Source organism: Rhamphochromis sp. 'chilingali' (genome assembly GCF_963969265.1).
Source record: "Rhamphochromis sp. 'chilingali' genome assembly, chromosome: 21".
Taxonomy (NCBI): domain Eukaryota; kingdom Metazoa; phylum Chordata; class Actinopteri; order Cichliformes; family Cichlidae; genus Rhamphochromis; species Rhamphochromis sp. 'chilingali'.
Window position 1 is genome coordinate 2,699,866 of NC_137949.1, and position 20,486 is coordinate 2,720,351.

The 20,486-nt window shown below is 43.3% G+C and overlaps 1 protein-coding gene and 1 long non-coding RNA gene across 2 annotated transcripts in view; one reads left to right on the plus strand and one right to left on the minus strand.

Annotated features, from left to right (window-relative positions):
* LOC308389773 overlaps window positions 1-6,855 on the minus strand; it is a 140,477-nt gene extending 133,622 nt beyond the window's left edge. The window contains exon 1 of the long non-coding RNA XR_013970330.1: window positions 6,695-6,855. This is a non-coding gene — a long non-coding RNA (uncharacterized lncRNA). The remainder of the gene's footprint in view (window positions 1-6,694) is intronic.
* An 882-nt stretch (window positions 6,856-7,737) lies between these two features.
* bach2a (BTB and CNC homology 1, basic leucine zipper transcription factor 2a) overlaps window positions 7,738-20,486 on the plus strand; it is a 69,397-nt gene continuing 56,648 nt past the window's right edge. The window contains exon 1 of the mRNA XM_080870963.1: window positions 7,738-7,942. The gene's annotated coding sequence lies outside the window, so the exon portion shown is untranslated. The remainder of the gene's footprint in view (window positions 7,943-20,486) is intronic.

A 20,486-nucleotide genomic window follows, 5' to 3' on the forward strand; every position in this document is an offset into this window, starting at 1 on the left:
AAATTATGATATGGCCAAAATACCCACTTGCCTAGTAATTGTGCATGCAGTGTATGGATTTATGATGTGATGTGTAACATTCTTTGAGGCAAGCTGCTTTGAAGGATCCCGGTATTTCTTATAAGATACTTTCGGACAACAGGAACTTTGTCATAGTTGCAGTAACTGTTGACGGTAGATTTCAAAGGTCCAATTTTATTTGATTTTATCATTTGCATGATAATGGTCATGAGAATTCTCATTGATCAAGGCCCACTGATCAAAGACCACTGATGAATTATTTGCATAATTATGATGAAAGAACTGACCTCCCATTGTTCCTTCAGTGGGCTGGTTTCAGTCATTATGCAAATGTACTGTTTATAAGATTGGAAACCTGCAGTCAGCTGAGACTGAAGAAGTCACTTGGATGAGTGACGAAACGTTTCTCCCACTGAAAACGTCCAGATGAACAGAATCAACTTTTGGACATTTACTTACCTGGATGATTGAGCATGCATCAAGACATTATTGATTGTGGTTACTCAGCTTATGGTTCAGCAGCAAACTCTTCCATCAGCTGGCAGAGAGGAATGTAAAATTCTTAATAATACAATAAGATAATACTCCATTACAAATAAGGCAGTGTAGTCAGACATAAAATAAAAGTGTACAGTTGGATTGGAGCAGTCTTTTAGAGTTGCAACAATGAGTAAAACTTAGTTCCTCCTGTAAGATTATTTCTGTTCTCTTTTGTACTAATGTTTGTCAGCATGATGCTTTCATCTGATCTTGTAGCAGACCTCTAAGTCTGCAATAAATGAGTAACATCGGAGATCTCTGTCCAGAAGAGCGCAGTCCTGGGAACAGCTAAGATACTGCGCAGGACCCTCAAGCTCCCAGGCCTCTGGTAGAGGACCCGAGCTTGAAGGATAAACCGCCCGCAGGGGCGTGCTGGATGTTTTTTTATATTTATTTATATATATATATATATATATAATATATAGCAGCTGGATAGCGTAGTAGCAGCTGGATAGCGTAGTGGTTAGACTACACGCCTTTGGAACAGAGGATCGCAAGTTCGATTCCTGCCTGGGGCGTCTGTATCCAGTAAGGGTCCTAAGGCTAGACCCCCTATGCTAAGCAAGCCTACCGCAGACATGAGCGAGACAGATAAATATGAAGGCATGCCGGCTCGGACGTCGCCCGGATCAACAAGGTCCGCGTCAGGTGTTGAGGAACCAGGGCACCCTGACGAAAAGTGGGCTACTGGAACAAGAAGGCATCGGTGGGCAAGAGACGAAAACGGCATTGTTGGAATGCTACTACGCAAGTAACCCTGGCGGAAGGGGCTACATGAATAGGATGAGGGACTATATATACATATATACATATACATATAAACACCCAGCACGCCCCTGCGGGCGGTTTATCCTTCAAGCTCGGGTCCTCTACCAGAGGCCTGGGAGCTTGAGGGTCCTGTGCAGTATCTTAGCTGTTCCCAGGACTGCGCTCTTCTGGACAGAGATCTCCGATGTTATTCCCGGGATCTGCTGGAGCCACTCGCCTAGCTTGGGAGTCACCGCACCTAGTGCTCCGATTACCACGGGGACCACCGTTACCTTCACCCTCCACATCCTCTCGAGCTCTTCTCTGAGCCCTTGGTATTTCTCCAGCTTCTCGTGTTCCTTCTTCCTGATATTGCTGTCATTCGGAACCGCTACATCGATCACTACGGCCGTCTTCTTCTGTTTGTCTACCACCACTATGTCCGGTTGGTTAGCCACCACCATTTTGTCCGTCTGTATCTGGAAGTCCCACAGGATCTTAGCTCGGTCATTCTCCACCACCCTTGGGGGCATCTCCCATTTTGACCTCGGGACTTCCAGGTTATACTCGGCACAGATGTTCCTGTACACTATGCCGGCCACTTGGTTATGGCGTTCCATGTATGCCTTGCCTGCTAGCATCTTGCACCCTGCTGTTATGTGCTGGATTGTCTCTGGGGCATCTTTACACAGCCTGCACCTGGGGTCTTGCCTGGTGTGATAGACCCCAGCCTCTATGGATCTTGTGCTCAGAGCTTGTTCTTGTGCTGCCATGATTAGTGCTTCTGTGCTGTCTTTCAGTCCAGCTTTGTCCAGCCACTGGTAGGATTTCTGGATATCAGCCACCTCCTCTATCTGCCGGTGGTACATACCGTGCAGGGGCCTGTCCTTCCATGATGGTTCCTCGTCTCCCTCCTCTTTCTTGGGTTTCTGCTGCCTGAGGTATTCACTGAGCACTCGGTCAGTTGGGGCCATCTTCCCAATGTATTCTTGGATGTTCCTTGTCTCATCCTGGACTGTGGTGCTGACACTCACCAGTCCCCGGCCCCCTTCCTTCCGCTTAGCGTACAGCCTCAGGGTGCTGGATTTGGGGTGAAACCCTCCATGCATGGTAAGGAGCTTTCTTGTCTTTATGTCAGTGGCTTCTATCTCCTCCTTTGGCCAGCCTATTACCCCAGCAGGGTACCTGATCACGGGCAGGGCGTACGTGTTGATGGCCCGGATCTTGTTCTTACCATTCAGCTGACTCCTCAGGACTTGCCTGACCCTCTGCAGGTACTTGGTGGTTGCAGCTTTTCTAGCGGCCTCTTCATGGTTCCCATTCGCCTGTGGGATCCCCAAGTACTTGTAACTGTCCTCTATGTCTGCAATGTTGCCTTCTGGTAGTTCAATCCCCTCAGTTCTGACTACCTTCCCTCTCTTTGTTACCATCCGACTACACTTCTCCAGTCCGAACGACATTCCAATGTCATTGCTGTATAGCCTGGTAGTGTGGATCAGTGAATCGATGTCTCGTTCACTCTTGGCATACAGCTTGATGTCATCCATGTACAGGAGGTGGCTGACAACTGCTCCGTTCCGTAGTCGGTATCCGTAGCCAGTCTTGTTAATGATCTCACTGAGGGGGTTCAGGCCTATGCAGAACAGCAGTGGGGACAGAGCATCTCCTTGGTAGATCCCGCACTTGATGGTGACTTGTGCTATGGGCTTGGAGTTGGCCTCTAGTGTTGTACGCCACATCCCCATTGAGTTCCTGATGAAGGCTCTTAGGGTCCCATTGATCTTGTACAATTCTAGGCATTCCAGTATCCAGCTGTGGGGCATTGAGTCATAGGCCTTCTTGTAATCAATCCAGGCAGTGCACAGGTTGGTCAGTCTGGTCTTGCAGTCTCGGCTGATTGTTCTGTCTACCAGTAGCTGGTGTTTTGCGCCTCTGGTATTCTTGCCAATTCCTTTCTGTGTCCCGCTCATGTATTGACCCATGTGCCTGTTCATCTTAGCCGATATGATGCCTGACAGGAGCTTCCATGTAGTACTGAGGCAGGTTATTGGTCGGTAGTTGGAGGGGACCGGTCCCTTCTTGGGGTCCTTGGGGATCAGGACCGTCCGGCCTTCAGTTAGCCATTCCGGGTGTCTCTCGTTAACTAGCAGCTGGTTCATTTGTGCTGCCAGACGCTTGTGGAGTGCAGTCAGCTTCTTCAGCCAGTAGGCGTGAACCATGTCGGGCCCTGGTGCTGTCCAACTCTTCATACTGGAGACCCTTTCTTGGATATCTGCCACTGTGATGGTTACTGGACCCTGTTCAGGGAGGTCGCTGTGGTCTGCCCTCAGATCCTCTAGCCACTGAGCATTGCCGTTATGGGTTGCATCCTTCTCCCATATGCTCTTCCAGTATTGCTCCGTCTCCAGCCTTGGTGGTGCTGTTTTCTTATTGTTCCCTTGCCACTGAGAGTACACCTTTGCTGGTTCTGTGGAGAACAGCTGGTTTATTCTCCTGCCTTCTGTCTCTCTGGTGTACCTCCTCAAGCGGCTGGCCAAGGCTGTGAGTCTTTGCTTGGCAGTTTCCAAGGCCTCAGGTATGGACAGCTTGCTGTATTTCTTAGGCACCTTATTTGTCGCACCTTTCTGCAACTCCGTTAGTTGGCTAACCTCCCTCCGTGCTACTTTGATCTTGCCCTCTAGCCTCCTTCTCCATGGAGGATACTGCCCCTTGTCGCTGTTATATATATATATATATATATATATGTGTGTATATATATATATATATATATATGTGTGTATATATATATATATATATATATGTGTGTATATATATATATATATATATATATATATATATGTGTGTATATATATATATATATATATATATATATATATATATATATATGTGTGTATATATGTATATATATTAGTGCTGTCAAAATTATCGCGTTAATTGTTAAGATCAACGCGAAATGTTTAATGCATTAAAAAAATTTAACGCTGATTTTGTTTTTTTTATTAATTTCCTGTAATCTAAGACCTCTGGAGGAGGGGGCAACAGTGTGCTATGCTGGCGTTTGGCCTGACAGAAATGATTAGAAGAAGAAGAAGAAGTGACACCATGCTACTATCTAGCTAACACTAGCTAACACACGTAAGCATGGACGAGGGCGGACTTTTGGGTGGAAAGTTTCTCTTTAAGAAGTTGCCTGATGGCTTGTTGGACAAAACGAGAGTAAGATGCACAATTTGCAACGCTGAATTCAAGTACCACAGAAGCAGTTCATCACTGGCGTATCACCTGAGAGCAAAACACCCAACTGAATCCACCTCTACGGGACCTCGCCAGTCTACGCTTCAGGAGTATGGTGCTTGTGGACAAATAACAAAAAATGTGAGAGAAAAGGTAACCAATTCCTTGGTTGTTTGGATAGCTAAAAACTGCCGACCAGTTAGCATAGTAGAAGATGATGGACTGAGAGAAGTCATTCGTGCTGCATCAGGAGATGAGTGTTACAATCTGCCCTCGAGAGGAACCATTGTGTCGAGACTGCACACTTTGTATGGGGACCAGAGGGCTCAGCAGTCCAGCAAGCTTGTGCAAGTAAGGAATGTCGCTCTCACCGGAGACCACTGGACTTCGGTGAACAACGATAATTACTTAAAATATAAAGAATAAAAAAATGTAATTGGAGCCAGGCTATTAATAAAGTAATTGAGATTAATCGCAATTAATAACAGAAAATTGTGAGATTAGTTAGTTAATTTTTTTTAATCTATTGACAGCACTATATATATATATATATATATATATATATATATATATATATATATATATATATATATATATATGAGGGCCTATGACTGAATGCCCCACACCTGGATCCTGGAATGCCTAGAACTATGTGGCGGACAACATTACAGGCCAACTACAGTGCTTTGCTCCACTGCACCTGATGCTTTGTTGTAAGGCTTGCATGTTGCTGTTCGGTCATGGAAACCTATTCCACAAAGCTCTCCACGAACTAGTAGCCAGGAAATTTCATCACTGGACTTGTCACATAGGTGGCATACTAACATGGTACCACGCTGGAACTCAATGAGTTGAGGAATGATTGGAACATCTCAATTAAATGATTTGGGTGGGTGAGTAGACACTTTTGGCAATATAATGCATGTGAAACTGTGTTTCATGTAGCTGTCATACTGGCCTTCTACTGCTGCCTCCACTGATTTTTTTTTCAGCTGACCAACATTGGTTGTTTTAAAAAGGAGAGAATTAAAATATGTATGTTACTGTACTTTCCACCGTGTGGTTAACTTTATTTTTATTATGATTGTATACATGTTGCTGAAAATACGACTTGATTTTATTTCTCTTTCTATAGTTCTGCAGTACATTTGATGTGATACTGTGAACAGCATTATATCTTATGTTAGGGCTTGTTCACCTGCCAAATGCCCCTTTAACCACTGACAATAGTAATTTTTGTGTTTGAGTGTGGAGGCGGACCCATTCCCTTTCTTGGTTTTTGCTGGTGTTCTATAAATCACGTCAAGACGGACTACCTGGAGAGAACCCATGCAAACGAAGTGAGAACAAGCAAATTCCAGTTGAACTCAGGATCTTTTAGCTTTTAGGCCACAGTGTTAACCATCGCACTGCCGTGCTGCCCCCCTTGTTATTTCCTACCATGATAATTCATGGAACCCTGAATACATCTCGTCTCTACTCTGCAGTGATCTTAGTTGCCAGAGAATCTGCAAAAATCAGTCACAGCTATTTATAACAGCTTGACATTGAGAATGTGGGCTGATCTGAATTTAACTGCTCAGAATGAAGCCCAAGAGGTGCCAGTCTTTGGCAAACTGATAAAATGTAACAGCTCTGCAGGATTATGCTATGTATTAGAAACAATGTCATACCCACTGCCCAGCTCAGAATGGCCTTCACACACTGCAAACAGGGTTTAAAACACACGATTTAAAGCTAGAACTACACCTGCTTTGTGCCTGCACAAGTGTTGTACTTTAGATTCAATGTAACTTAACCAGCAACAAGAACATGCCACTAATTTTGTTCCCAGTGCTTTTGAGCAACATAAATTGGTTATTTCATTTTAGGGACAATGAAAACAGAAACGTTGACAAGGTACATATCCATCTCTAAAAGAACTGTAACAGGACACCTGCCGGACTAGAGCAGCGCAGATACTGAAGGACCCGTCCCATCCAGGCAACAAACTGTTCCAACTTCTGCAATCTGGTAGAAGGTTCCGCATCTTCCGGGCAAGGACAGAGAGACTCAAGAGGAGCTTCTATCCCCAAGCCATCCGTGCCCTAAACACACACACCCGCCCTCTCACATCATCTATAATTGACTGAGACAGGACTCTTCCAAACACTCTAAACCAAGGCACAATGTACATTTCAAATTCCTTTAATTTTAAATATGTTTATATTGTCTATCCTGTAAAATAGTCAGATGTCTATTCATATTAATGTACAGAATTCACCTGCTTGCTGCTACTACTGCACATTCACCCAGTGTATATACTATATGTATGTGTGTGTATGTATATATATATATATATATATATATATATAATGTTCTTCCTCTACACCCCCCCCCCCCCCCCCCCCCCCAATTTTTGCACATGTCGAGGAGCGTGTCAGGCTACATTTCACTGTATGTTATACTTGTATAACTATGCATGTGACAAATAAAGAACCTTGAACCTTGAACCTTGAACTGTAACGGTGTAAAATGTAAAAAAGACAAAAATTTGCACGAGAAGGTAGCAGTATTTCTCCATCTCGTTGCTGTTGTTTTGTTATAAAGTTTCAAGTTTTGTGTATCAAGTGAGAAACTGTGTTCACTGTTTTTCAGAAGTGTTGGTGAGCGAATGCAATGATTTCCAGAATCATGTCCTGTTGAAGGATCAGAGAGCGTAATCATTGTCCTATCAAAGTCACAGTCAAAGTCAAAAAAACTTTGTTTATTTACATTCTCTAAATCTTCATGATTTACTCACATTTTACTTAGTGTTCAAACTATTGTGGAAAGTGGATTCTAACTAGAACATTTTTTTCCATTCTTATCGACTTCTCTTTAGACCTAATGGATTTTTCCCAAAAGCTTTTTTGTTTTTTATAATTTGAATACAGTAGGTGAATGATGCATTTTAAAAATATGAATCACTGTTCAAAATGTAAATGTTATGCTATTAGCTTGGAACATTGTGATCTGCTGAAATGAACAGCAGCTTGACAGATAATTCACCTCGTGAATATGTTGGTATGATATCTTCCTGAGCCTCAAGTCCACAACACATCTGTGCTACGTCGTTTGGAGGGCGGGGCTTTGTTTTCGTAGGAGGGGAGGGGGTCTCTTGGCCGCTGTTGTGAATGGGGGGTCAGCATGACGTCAGGAAACCAATGTCAACAATGCAGCTGGAGGAGAAAAGGCGTTTCATCCTAACACACAATCACACTCACAAGAGACCCGTGTATCACTCATCGATTCACGTCCAAAGCCTGTTAAAAGCTGCGGTTCTGCCTGTCGAAGGACTGTGGACACTGCACAGCATGGATTAATTTTTGTTTCTCAGAAACTGAACGCAGACGAGCAAGAAAAACAACAACAAAAACTGGTAAGTCCTCCTCTGCTCGTTTACTACGCTTGGACAAAGCAGACAACAAGAACCTCTGTCAGCACTGGATTGGACTAATCTGCTTGGCTAGATTCCCTCGCTTGTTTGTGTTGCAGTTTCATTGCTGTTGTGTTCACTGGAGTTGCTTTGAGCACGGTTTCACTTATTCCTGAGGCGTACCCGCCTTTTATGGTTTGCTGACACGGGTCAGCAGGTATGCAGTGGACTACGCTATATGTGTGTTTGCCTTGAAAACGCGTAACCTTTGCCGCAAAATACGTCGGGACAGTACGAAGCTTAACAAATCTGTGTCTTGGGGCTGTTTTGCTAAGCTGATTAAATTCAACAAACAGTATCACGAATTTACGTTATTAAAACGACTAAATATTGTTAGTATCCAACTGAAAGAAACCTCTGTTGTACTCCGTACTGGACCACCAGTACAGTTAGTTTATGATAATCACATGCTTCTTAAAAGGAACGTTTGTACATGTCTACCGTTATTTGTTTGCTAACCACATCCCATTTTTGTAATACATTCTCTAATACTTATCTTAAGTTTAAACTGGAGGCACATGTTTTACGCGGGAGACAATTGCTTCCAGAAATGGACTCGAGCCCTGCCATTCTCGGGGAGGGAGGACAAAGGACCCAGCCTCCCTGCGCCTTATTCCCGTCTCAACTACTGAACAGCCACCTCATGAACACTATTCCACGATAAGAATAAATCGCTATGTATCTTGTTATTCCTGAGAAAGGATGTGTCAGAATTGGCTCTGCTTCTGCTTTTCAACCATCGCAATCCCTGTGCTCAAACTGTGACATAATCTCTGAGGTCTTTTTTGTTTAAATTTTGAATATCTTTATTCACTTGGCATATAAATATTTGTTACACCCAGTCATCACCAAATCCCGTTATTTCTACTCCCCAGATAATATGACTGGAGACTTAGAAGCCATTGTGAGCATGTCTTCTTGTTAACAGATTAGGTCTTTGTTATCCTTCAGCAAGTAGCCTACTACAAAGCCTCTCTTCATCTTTGTGTTAATAGAAATGCACTAACATCAGAATGTTTGACGCTCTTGTGATCTGTTTTCTCTTACAATTTCCATACTGTGGGGCAGGGGAAAGGTGACTTAAGCCAGTCTGCACATTAGCAGACTTCTTGTTGTAACTTACTGGGTTGTTCACAAAAAATAAATTAAATATACTACTACTACTACTACTATTAATAATAATAATGATAAAAAATGGTGGTGCAGAGGTTAGCACTGTTCAATTCAAATTTATTTATATTCACAACAGTCGCCTCAAGTCGCTTTATATTGTAAGGTAGACCCTAGAATAATGCATACAGAGAAAACCCAACAATCATATGAGAAAGCACTTTGGCGACAGTGGGAAGGAAAAACTCCCTTTTAACAGGAAGAAACCTCCAGCAGAACCAGGCTCAGGGAGGGGCGGGGCCATCTGCTGTGATTGGTGGGGATGAGAGAAGGAAGACAGGATAAAGACATGCTGTAGAAGAGAGACAGAGGTTAATAACAAGTATGATTCAGCAGAGAGGTCTGTGAACACATAGTGAGTGAGAACGGTGACTGAAGAAGAAACACCCAGTGCATCATGGGAATCCCCCAGCAGTCTAGACCTTTTGCAGCATAACTAAGGGAGGATTCAGGGTCACCTGGTCCAGCCCTAACTATATGCTTTAGCAAAAAGGAAAGTTTGAAGCCTAATCTTGAAAGTAGAGATAGTGTCTGTCTCCTGAATCCAAACTGGAAGCTGGTTCCACAGAAGAGGGGCCTGAAAACTGAAGGCTCTCCCTCCCATTCTACTTTTAAATACTCTAGGAACAACAAGTAGGCCTGCAGTGCGAGAGCGAAGTGCTCTAATAGGGTGATATGGTACTACAAGGTCATTAAGATAAGATGGGGCCTGATTATTTAAGACCTTGTATGTGAGGAGCAGGATTTTGAATTCTGGATTTAGAGAAATATGCTCTCTGTTTCTAGTCCCTGTCAGGACTCTTGCTGCAGCATTTTGGATTAACTGAAGGCTTTTCAGTGAGTTTTTAGGACATCCTTATAATAATGAATTGCAGTAATCCAGCCTGGAAGTAATAAATGCATGAACTCGTTTTTCAGCGTCACTCTGAGACAGGATATTTCTAACTTTAGAGATGTTGCACAAATGGAAGAAAGCAGTCTTACATATTTGTTTAATATGTGCGTTGAAGGACATGTCCTGGTCAAAAATGACTCCAAGGTTCCTCACAGCGTTACTGGAGGCCAAGGTAATGCCATCCAGAGTAAGAATCTGGTTAGATACAATATTTCTAAGATTTTCAGGGCCGAAAACAATAACTTCAGTTTGATCTGAATTTAGAAGCAGAAAGTTAGCGGTCATCCAGGTCTTTATGTCTTTAAGACATTCCTGCAGTCTAACTAATTGGTGTGTGTTATCTGGCTTCATGGACAGATAGAGTTGGGTGTCATCTGCATAGCAGTGTAAATGTATGCTATGTCTTCTAATGATGCTGCCTAAGGGAAGCATGTATAATGTAAACAAAATTGGTCCTAGCACTGAACCCTGTGGAACTCCATAATTAACCTCAGTGTGTGAAGAGGACTCTCCATTTACATGCACAAATTGTAGTCTATTAGATAGATATGATACAAACTACTGCAGCACAGTACCTGTAATACCTACAGCATGTTCTAATCGCTCTAATAGGATATTATGGTTGACAGTATCGAACGCTGCACTGAGGTCTAGCAGGACAAGCACAGAGATGAGTCCACTGTCAGAGGCCATAAGAAGATCATTTGTAACCTTCACTAAAGCTGTTTCTGTGCTGTGATGAGCTCTGAAACCTGACTGAAACTCTTCAATAAGCCATTCCTCTGCAGATGATCTGTTAGCTGTTTGACAACTACTCTTTCAAGAATCTTTATAATAAGAGGAAGGTTGGAGATTGGCCTATAATTAGCTATGATGGGTCTAGAGATGGCTTTTTACGTAACAGTTTAACTACTGCCAGCTTGAAGGCCTGTGGTACATAGCTGATTATTAGAGATAGGTTGATCATATTTAAGATTGAAGCATTAATTAATGGTAGGACATCTTTGAGCAGTCTTGTAGGAATGGGGCCTAAAAGACACGTTGATGGTTTGGAGAAAGTAAGTAAATGGTAAATGGCCTGTATTTGTATAGCGCTTTACTAGTCCCTAAGGACCCCAAAGGGCTTTACACATCCAGTCATCCACACATTCACACACTTGTGAATTACTGAAATTAACTAATGGGAGAAAAAGACTCTAAATGAATATCAGTGGTATCATATCATATCAAATTTATTTGATTATATCAAATTTATTGTACACCAAAAAGTGCTTTCCAGTAATATCATACATTGGAATACAGATAAAATCACAATATATATATATATATATCTATCCAGCTGCTATATATATAATAGCAGCTGGATAGCGTAGTGGTTAAACTACACGCCTTTGGAACAGAGGATCGCAAGTTCGATTCCTGCCTGGGGCGTCTGTATCCAGTAAGGGTCCTAAGGCTAGACCCCCTATGCTAAGCAAGCCTACCGCAGACATGAGCGAGACAGATAAATATGAAGGCAGATAAATTGATCGGACGTCGCCCGGATCAACAAGGTCCGCGTCAGGTGTTGAGGAACCAGGGCACCCTGACGAAAAGTGGGCTACTGGAACAAGAAGGCATCGGTGGGCAAGGGACGAAAACAGGGCGTTGTTGGAATGCTACTACGCAAGTAACCCCGGCGGAAGGGGCTACATGAATAGGATGAGGGACCTATGGATTCTTCGATACCCAACAATGACGGCGAAACAACTAGTAGCTCAGTGTTCCAACATTCGAAAGAAGGGACTGCTCTCACAGCTAGAGATTGACGAGGTACAACACAAATGCTACGGCAAGGAGGAGTCAGGACGCCAGGTCAGGAGGGAGATATCATCACCCCCACCCGAGATTGGGTACATAGCCCCAAGTGCGATAGGAGAAGGATCGTTGAGTGCGAGAGGAACTGACCTGAAAAATAGGATCATGGCCAAGCTTGAAACCTGGATCCCCCGTAGCCGGTTACCAAGATTACGTGAAGTACCCTCAGAAGGTCTGCTAGATGATGTTAATGCAGCACTACGGGCAATACCTACAACCACGATTACCGACACTAACAAGCTGATCTACAATACGGCAGCAGTGATCAGTGAGATGCTTGGCTACAAGTTGAACAGCCACAAGGGGCAGTACCCTCCATGGAGAAGGAGGCTAGAGGGCAAGATCAAAGTAGCACGGAGGGAGGTTAGCCAACTAACAGAGTTGCAGAAAGGTGCGACAAATAAGGTGCCTAAGAAATACAGCAAGCTGTCCATACCTGAGGCCTTGGAAACTGCCAAGCAAAGACTCACAGCCTTGGCCAGCCGCTTGAGGAGGTACACCAGAGAGATAGAAGGCAGGAGAATAAACCAGCTGTTCTCCACAGAACCAGCAAAGGTGTACTCTCAGTGGCAAGGGAACAATAAGAGAACACCAAGGCTGGAGACGGAGCAATACTGGAAGAGCATATGGGAGAAGGATGCAACCCATAACGGCAATGCTCAGTGGCTAGTGGATCTGAGGGCAGACCACAGCGACCTCCCTGAACAGGGTCCAGTAACCATCACAGTGGCAGATATCCAAGAAAGGGTCTCCAGTATGAAGAGTTGGACAGCACCAGGGCCCGACATGGTTCACGCCTACTGGCTGAAGAAGCTGACTGCACTCCACGAGCGTCTGGCAGCACAAATGAACCAGCTGCTAGTTAACGAGAGACACCCGGAATGGCTAACCGAAGGTCGGACGGTCCTGATCCCCAAGGACCCCAAGAAGGGAGCGGTCCCCTCCAACTACCGACCAATAACCTGCCTCAGTACTACATGGAAGCTCCTGTCAGGCATCATATCGGCTAAGATGAACAGGCACATGGGTCAATACATGAGCGGGACACAGAAAGGAATTGGCAAGAATACCAGAGGTGCAAAACACCAGCTACTGGTAGACAGAACAATCAGCCGAGACTGCAAGACCAGACTGACCAACCTGTGCACTGCCTGGATTGATTACAAGAAGGCCTATGACTCAATGCCCCACAGCTGGATACTGGAATGCCTAGAATTGTACAAGATCAATGGGACCCTAAGAGCCTTCATCAGGAACTCAATGGGGATGTGGCGTACAACACTAGAGGCCAACTCCAAGCCCATAGCACAAGTTACCATCAAGTGCGGGATCTACCAAGGAGATGCTCTGTCCCCACTGCTGTTCTGCATAGGCCTGAACCCCCTCAGTGAGATCATTAACAAGACTGGCTACGGATACCGACTATGGAACGGAGCAGTTGTCAGCCACCTCCTGTACATGGATGACATCAAGCTGTATGCCAAGAGTGAACGAGACATCGATTCACTGATCCACACTACCAGGCTATACAGCAATGACATTGGAATGTCGTTCGGACTGGAGAAGTGTAGTCGGATGGTAACAAAGAGAGGGAAGGTAGTCAGAACTGAGGGGATTGAACTACCAGAAGGCAACATTGCAGACATAGAGGACAGTTACAAGTACCTGGGGATCCCGCAGGCAAATGGGAACCATGAAGAGGCCGCTAGAAAGGCTGCAACCACCAAGTACCTGCAGAGGGTCAGGCAAGTCCTGAGGAGTCAGCTGAATGGTAAGAACAAGATCCGGGCCATCAACACATACGCCCTGCCCGTGATCAGGTACCCTGCTGGGGTAATAGGCTGGCCAAAGGAGGAGATAGAAGCCACTGACATAAAGACAAGAAAGCTCCTGACCATGCATGGAGGGTTTCACCCCAAGTCCAGCACCCTGAGGCTGTACGCTAAGCGGAAGGAAGGGGGCCGGGGACTGGTGAGTGTCAGCACCACAGTCCAGGATGAGACAAGGAACATCCAAGAATACATTGGGAAGATGGCCCCAACTGACCGAGTGCTCAGTGAATACCTCAGGCAGCAGAAACCCAAGAAAGAGGAGGGAGACGAGGAACCATCATGGAAGGACAGGCCCCTGCACGGTATGTACCACCGGCAGATAGAGGAGGTGGCTGATATCCAGAAATCCTACCAGTGGCTGGACAAAGCTGGACTGAAAGACAGCACAGAGGCACTAATCATGGCAGCACAAGAACAAGCTCTGAGTACAAGATCCATAGAGGCTGGGGTCTATCACACCAGGCAAGACCCCAGGTGCAGGCTGTGTAAAGATGCCCCAGAGACAATCCAGCACATAACAGCAGGGTGCAAGATGCTAGCAGGCAAGGCATACATGGAACGCCATAACCAAGTGGCCGGCATAGTGTACAGGAACATCTGTGCCGAGTATAACCTGGAAGTCCCGAGGTCAAAATGGGAGATGCCCCCAAGGGTGGTGGAGAATGACCGAGCTAAGATCCTGTGGGACTTCCAGATACAGACGGACAAAATGGTGGTGGCTAACCAACCGGACATAGTGGTGGTAGACAAACAGAAGAAGACGGCCGTAGTGATCGATGTAGCGGTTCCGAATGACAGCAATATCAGGAAGAAGGAACACGAGAAGCTGGAGAAATACCAAGGGCTCAGAGAAGAGCTCGAGAGGATGTGGAGGGTGAAGGTAACGGTGGTCCCCGTGGTAATCGGAGCACTAGGTGCGGTGACTCCCAAGCTAGGCGAGTGGCTCCAGCAGATCCCGGGAATAACATCGGAGATCTCTGTCCAGAAGAGCGCAGTCCTGGGAACAGCTAAGATACTGCGCAGGACCCTCAAGCTCCCAGGCCTCTGGTAGAGGACCCGAGCTTGAAGGATAAACCGCCCGCAGGGGCGTGCTGGGTGTTTTTATATATATATATATATATATATATATATATATATATATATATATATTACAGATATAAAATAATTACATCATGTAAATGCAGAGCCAGATGAAAATCACCCTAATTAGCCTCGCTAGGTTAAACAAGTAATTTTTTAGACGTGATTTAAAGATTTAATAGAATCAGATGCGCGAATGTCAAGAGGATCATTATTCTATAATTTGGGTGTGGCAACGGCGAAGGCACAATCTCCTCTAGTAGGTACTGAAAGTAGCTGTAGATAATGTTACGTCTGTGACATTATCTGCTGTGTAATCAATTATTGTAAATGTAAATGTTATCAGGAAATGATCAGACAGGAGAGGGTTTTCAGGAAACACTGTTAAATGTTCAGTTTCTATGCCATGTGTTAAAACAAGATCTAGAGTGTGATTAAAGTGGTGGGTGGGTTCTTTTACATTTTGAGAGAAGCCAATTGAGTCTAATAACAAATTAAATGCCATGTTGAGGCTGTCATTTTTAGCATCTACATGGATGTTAAAATCACCCACAATAATTATTTTATCTGAGCTCAGAACTAAATTAGATATAAAGTCTGAGAAATCAGAGAGAAACTCTGTGTAAGGCCCAGGTGGACGATAGATGATAACAAGTAAGACTGGTTTCTGAGTTTCACAGCTGGGGTGGACGAGGCTAAGCATCAGGCTTTCAAATGAATTAAAAGTCTGTCTGGGTCTTTGGTTGATTAATAGGCTGGTGTGAAAAATTGCTGCCACACCGCCCCCTCGGCCTGTGCTTCGAGGTTTCTGGTAGTTAGAATGACTCGGGGGTGTTGATTCATTTAAACTAACATAATCATCCTGCTGATCCTTTGGTGATCAATTATTAAGTCATGCACTAACAGAGGCTTGGAAGAGAGAGACCTAATGTTTAATAATCCACATTTCACTCTTTTACTCTTTGGTTCAGATGTGGATACTGTATTGTTCTTTCTTTGCGATTTTTTTTTTTTTTTTTTTTTTTTTTTTTTATGTTTAAGACATTTTTTGCTGGATTTTAGTTTGCTTATTTTTTTTGTCTGTTTGGGAGCTGAAACACTCTTTATGGGGATGGGGTTTTGGGGAGATAATAGGAGGAGAGAAGCAGCAGAGAGGCATGTAAGACTGCAACTCTCCTTCCTGGTCCCAACTCTGGATAGAGATATTTTTGGTGTTTAATAAATTTGTCCATCCATCCATCCATCCATCCATCCATCCATCCATCCATCCATCCATCCATCCATCCATCTTCATCCGCTTTGTCCGGGGCCGGGTCGCGGGGGCAGCAGCCTAAGCAAAGAGGCCCAGACCTCCCTCTCCCCAGCCACCTCCTCCAGCTTATCCGGGGGAATACCAAGGCGTTCCCAGGCCAGCCGAGAGATATAATCTCTCCAGCGTGTCCTGGGTCTGCCCCGGGGCCTCCTCCCGGTGGGACATGCCTGGAACACCTCACCCAGGAGGCGCCCAGGGGGCATCCTTGTCAGATGCCCGAACCACCTCAGCTGGCTCCTTTCGATGTGGAGCAGCAGCTGCTCTACTCTGAGCCTCTCCCGGATGGCCGAACTTCTCACCCTATCTCTAAGGGAGAGGCCAGCCACCCTTCGGTGGGAGACCCTACCAGGGGGCAAAAGTCCCCAGACAACATAGCCCCTGGGATCCCTGGGACACACAAACCCCTCCACCACGATAAGGTAGCGATTCAAGGATAAATTTGTCCATATTTCTAGAAATGAGAGCTGCTCCATCCAAAGTGGGATGGATGCTGTCTCTCCTAACAAGACCAGGTTTCGGGAGAAAAAAATGGAACACAGTCTTCGGTATCCAGCTAAACTTCATGTGAAATATAATGGACACCTGAAGGTCTTTTCTACTCCGGGTGAGGTGTCCGTGTTTATAAACTCTGAGCTGAATAGTTTGTAATAGAGCTGTATGATTTAAGCTTCTTCTGTAAAATATTCTTTAATGTTCTGAGAGACCGGTATATTGATTTTTCTTCTATTTAACAGTTTGTTTGAGCACGGAGTTAAGCGTAGTGGGTTTTTTTCCTGATTGGACACTCTGTGGAGGAATGTGTTGAAGGCCGTGTGCCCAGTGGCCTTGGGCCGAGAGGGACGCCAGTACTTTCTTCCAGAAGTGCTTTATGCGGGGGTGGGGGGTGGATGGGGAGTGCCTATGGTTTTTTTTTTGTTTGTTTTTTTTAGGCTGTTTAAGTGCAGTGGTTTTTTTTGGTTTTGTTTTTTATGTGTGTGTGTGTGTATATGTACGCACATGGCGATGGAAGTCGATATCTGATCGAGTTGATACATGATGTTTTGGTTAAACAATGAGGTGTGCTTTGAGGGAAACGATGTAAAAATAGTTCTCGGACATATAATTAAAAGACGTAAAGTTCTCTCACACCTTAAATCACTCAAAGCAGATATAATATTCATTTAGGAAACTCATATAAATATTAACAACCAACGAAGATTAAGAGCAAATTGGATATCTCAAGTGTATCAAGCTCCTTTTACCAGTAAGGCCAGAGGTGTTGCGATTCTCCTTAAAAAGAATGTTTCATTCTGTCCAGACTTTGTGATCGCTGACCCATATGGCAGATACCTTATAGTCACTGGTCAAATTAATTTACTACCGATAACGTTGCTTAACATCTATGAGCCAAATGTGGATAATCCTGATTTTTTTAAAAGAATGTTTTCAACTTAATACCTACAGTAACCGCCAACATTATTATTGGTGGTGACTGTAACTGCTTCCTCAACACTTTTTTGGATAGACTATCTATAAAAGCCCCCTCTAATATTAGGTCCGTACAAACTCTGAATGATTTAATTAAAACTAGAAATTTAATTGATATCTGGCGCTTACAACATCCTACTGAGAGGGCCTATTCATTTTTCTCTCATGTCCATAAAACCTATACTAAAATGGTAAATGGCCTGTATTTATATAGCGCCTTACTAGTCCCTAAGGACCCCAAAGCGCTTTACATATCCAGTCATCGACCCATTCACACACACATTCACACACTGGTGATGGCAAGCTACATTGTAACCACAGCCACCCTGGGGCGCACTGACAGAGGCGAGAATTGACTATTTTCTGATATCCTGCCCATAGTTGTTGATTCAAATTACCATAATATTGTAATATCTGACCACAGCCTGGTTTCAATGGTCTTTAAAAACAATTTGACCAAAAATTATAATTGGCGTTTTAACCCTTCCCTTCTGAATGATCAAGAATTTATTAAATATCTCAATGCGAATATGGATATGTTTCTTGCTACTAATGATAACGGAGAAGTTTCGGATTCTACTTTATGGGAGACCTTTAAAGTCGTGATGAGAGGTCATATTATTTCCTTTGAATCTTCCAAGAAAAAAATATTGGGAAAAAGGCAAATAAAGAAATAGAAAATAAGCTTCCTGAACTGGAAGAAGTATATAGATCATCTTTGTTGCAAACTGATTTAAATGAAAATTTGAAATTAAGGTATGAATATAACACAATTTTAAATAAACGCATTAGCAATCTTCTCTTGAAGCTCAAACAGAGACATTTTGAATTTGGAGATAAACCAGAGAAACTGCTGGCAAATAAACTTAGAGGGGAACAAGCAAAACGAGCAATTCAAAAAGTGATAATGAAATCCGGTAAAGTAAGTACTAATCCAAAGGAAATTAATACTTGTTTTACCAAATTCTATAAAGATCTGTATTCTAGTAAAATTAAACCCTCTCAAAGCGATTTTAGCAACTTCTTCGATCAATTATCTATTCCCCAATTAGATGAAGCCCTGAGAGATGAAATTGATTCCCCTGTCTCCGAAAAACATCTTTTAAGAACAATCCAAGCCTTACCACTTGGAAAGACAGCTGGCCCAGATGGATTCGGTAATGAATTCTTTAAAGCCTTCCAAAATAAAATTACTCCTCTCATGCTTAGGATGATAAATGACCCCGTTAAAAATAAAAGGTTACCAACTTCACTTTACGATGCAAATATTTGTTTGCTTCACAAAACTGGAAAGGAGAAAGGTGACCCAGCAAATTATAGACCCATTGCTCTTTTAAATTGTGATCATAAAATCATAACCAAAGTCTTAGCTACAAGATTGAGCAAACATATTTCAACAATTATACATCCTAATCAAACAGGATTTATTCCTGGTAGATGGTCATTTAATAATGTCCGTTTATTATTAAATACAATTTACTCAGGTTATGGAAAAGAGGCTAAAACAGCAGTATTTTCTCTGGATGCCCAAAAAGCGTTTGATCAGATTGAATGGCCTTATATATTTGAGACTCTAAAACAATTTGGTTTTGGGGAGTACTTTAGGGATTGATTAAAATGATTTATCTGTGTCCGGTGTCCTGCATTCTCACTAACGCAGATAAATCCTCCCCCTTTCAATTACAGGGGGATCCCCTCTCACCGCTTCTTTTTGATATAGCTCTGGAGCCCCTTTCCATTAACATAAGAAACCACCCTGGTATACAGGGAGTTAAATTTGGGAATGTTGAAAGTCTTGTTAATATGTATGCAGATGATTTACTGATCTGCCTTCCTGAACCAGAAATTTAATTCCCTAATCTTTTAAATTGCATTAAACACTTTGGGAAATTATCAGGATATATGATCAATTGGGACAAATCTGAATTTATGCCAATAACAGATAATCTATGCCCAAAGTTCCTCAGCTCACTCCCATTCAAATTAGTGACTACATCTTTTACCTACCTTGGCCTTAAGATCTCTAAAAATCCCAAACTCCTCTATAAATTGAATTTCTTGGAAATGCTGGACAAGCTCAAAGACGATATTAGAAAATGGAAACTGCTTCCACTGTCTCTGATTGGTCGAATAAATGCAGTTAGAATGGTGTCTTTGCCACGTTTTTTATATCTTTTTCAAAACCTTCCTATTTATTTGCCACTTAAATTTTTTAAGCAGCTTGATTCATTGATTCTTTCATTCATTTGGGCATGAAAACCCCCTCAGATATCCAAGGCTCATCTTCAAAAAAATACTTCCAGTGGGGGGTTAGGTCTCCCGTGTTTAGACATTATTACTGGGCAGCAAATTTAAGAGCTCTATTGCACTGGCAGTGGGTTTCGCCTACTGATTATTGTTATGCTAAGCTTCCGATCTGGCTTCAGGTAGAGGCAGCAACCGTATCTGGTTCTTCTAATAATGAACTGGTAATGAACTAATCATTTGATTCAGGTGTGTTGACCCATGGTGAGACCTAAAACCTGCAGGACACTGGCCCTTGAGGCCTGCAGTTCCCCACCCCTGGTATACTGTCTAGTATAAAGGCAGAATCGCCAATTACCAGAGTTTGATCCCCAGCAGGTGCTACTAGGTGGATGAGGAGTACCACTAGCAATATTTTTAAAATCAGTTATTGGCTCTGTATATGATGTGAAGTTATGATTTTTAACATTCCAAAACATCCTGCAAAACAAACTAAGGTGTACTAACTTTGTATAAAAGACTGTATAAAAGTACTCTACAGTTTAGTGCAGAATGAACAGGTTAGTTTGCCGTATTTAAAGTAAAGAACAGCGTATTGCACTGGTGTCATAGATGTGGTGTTCATGGTTT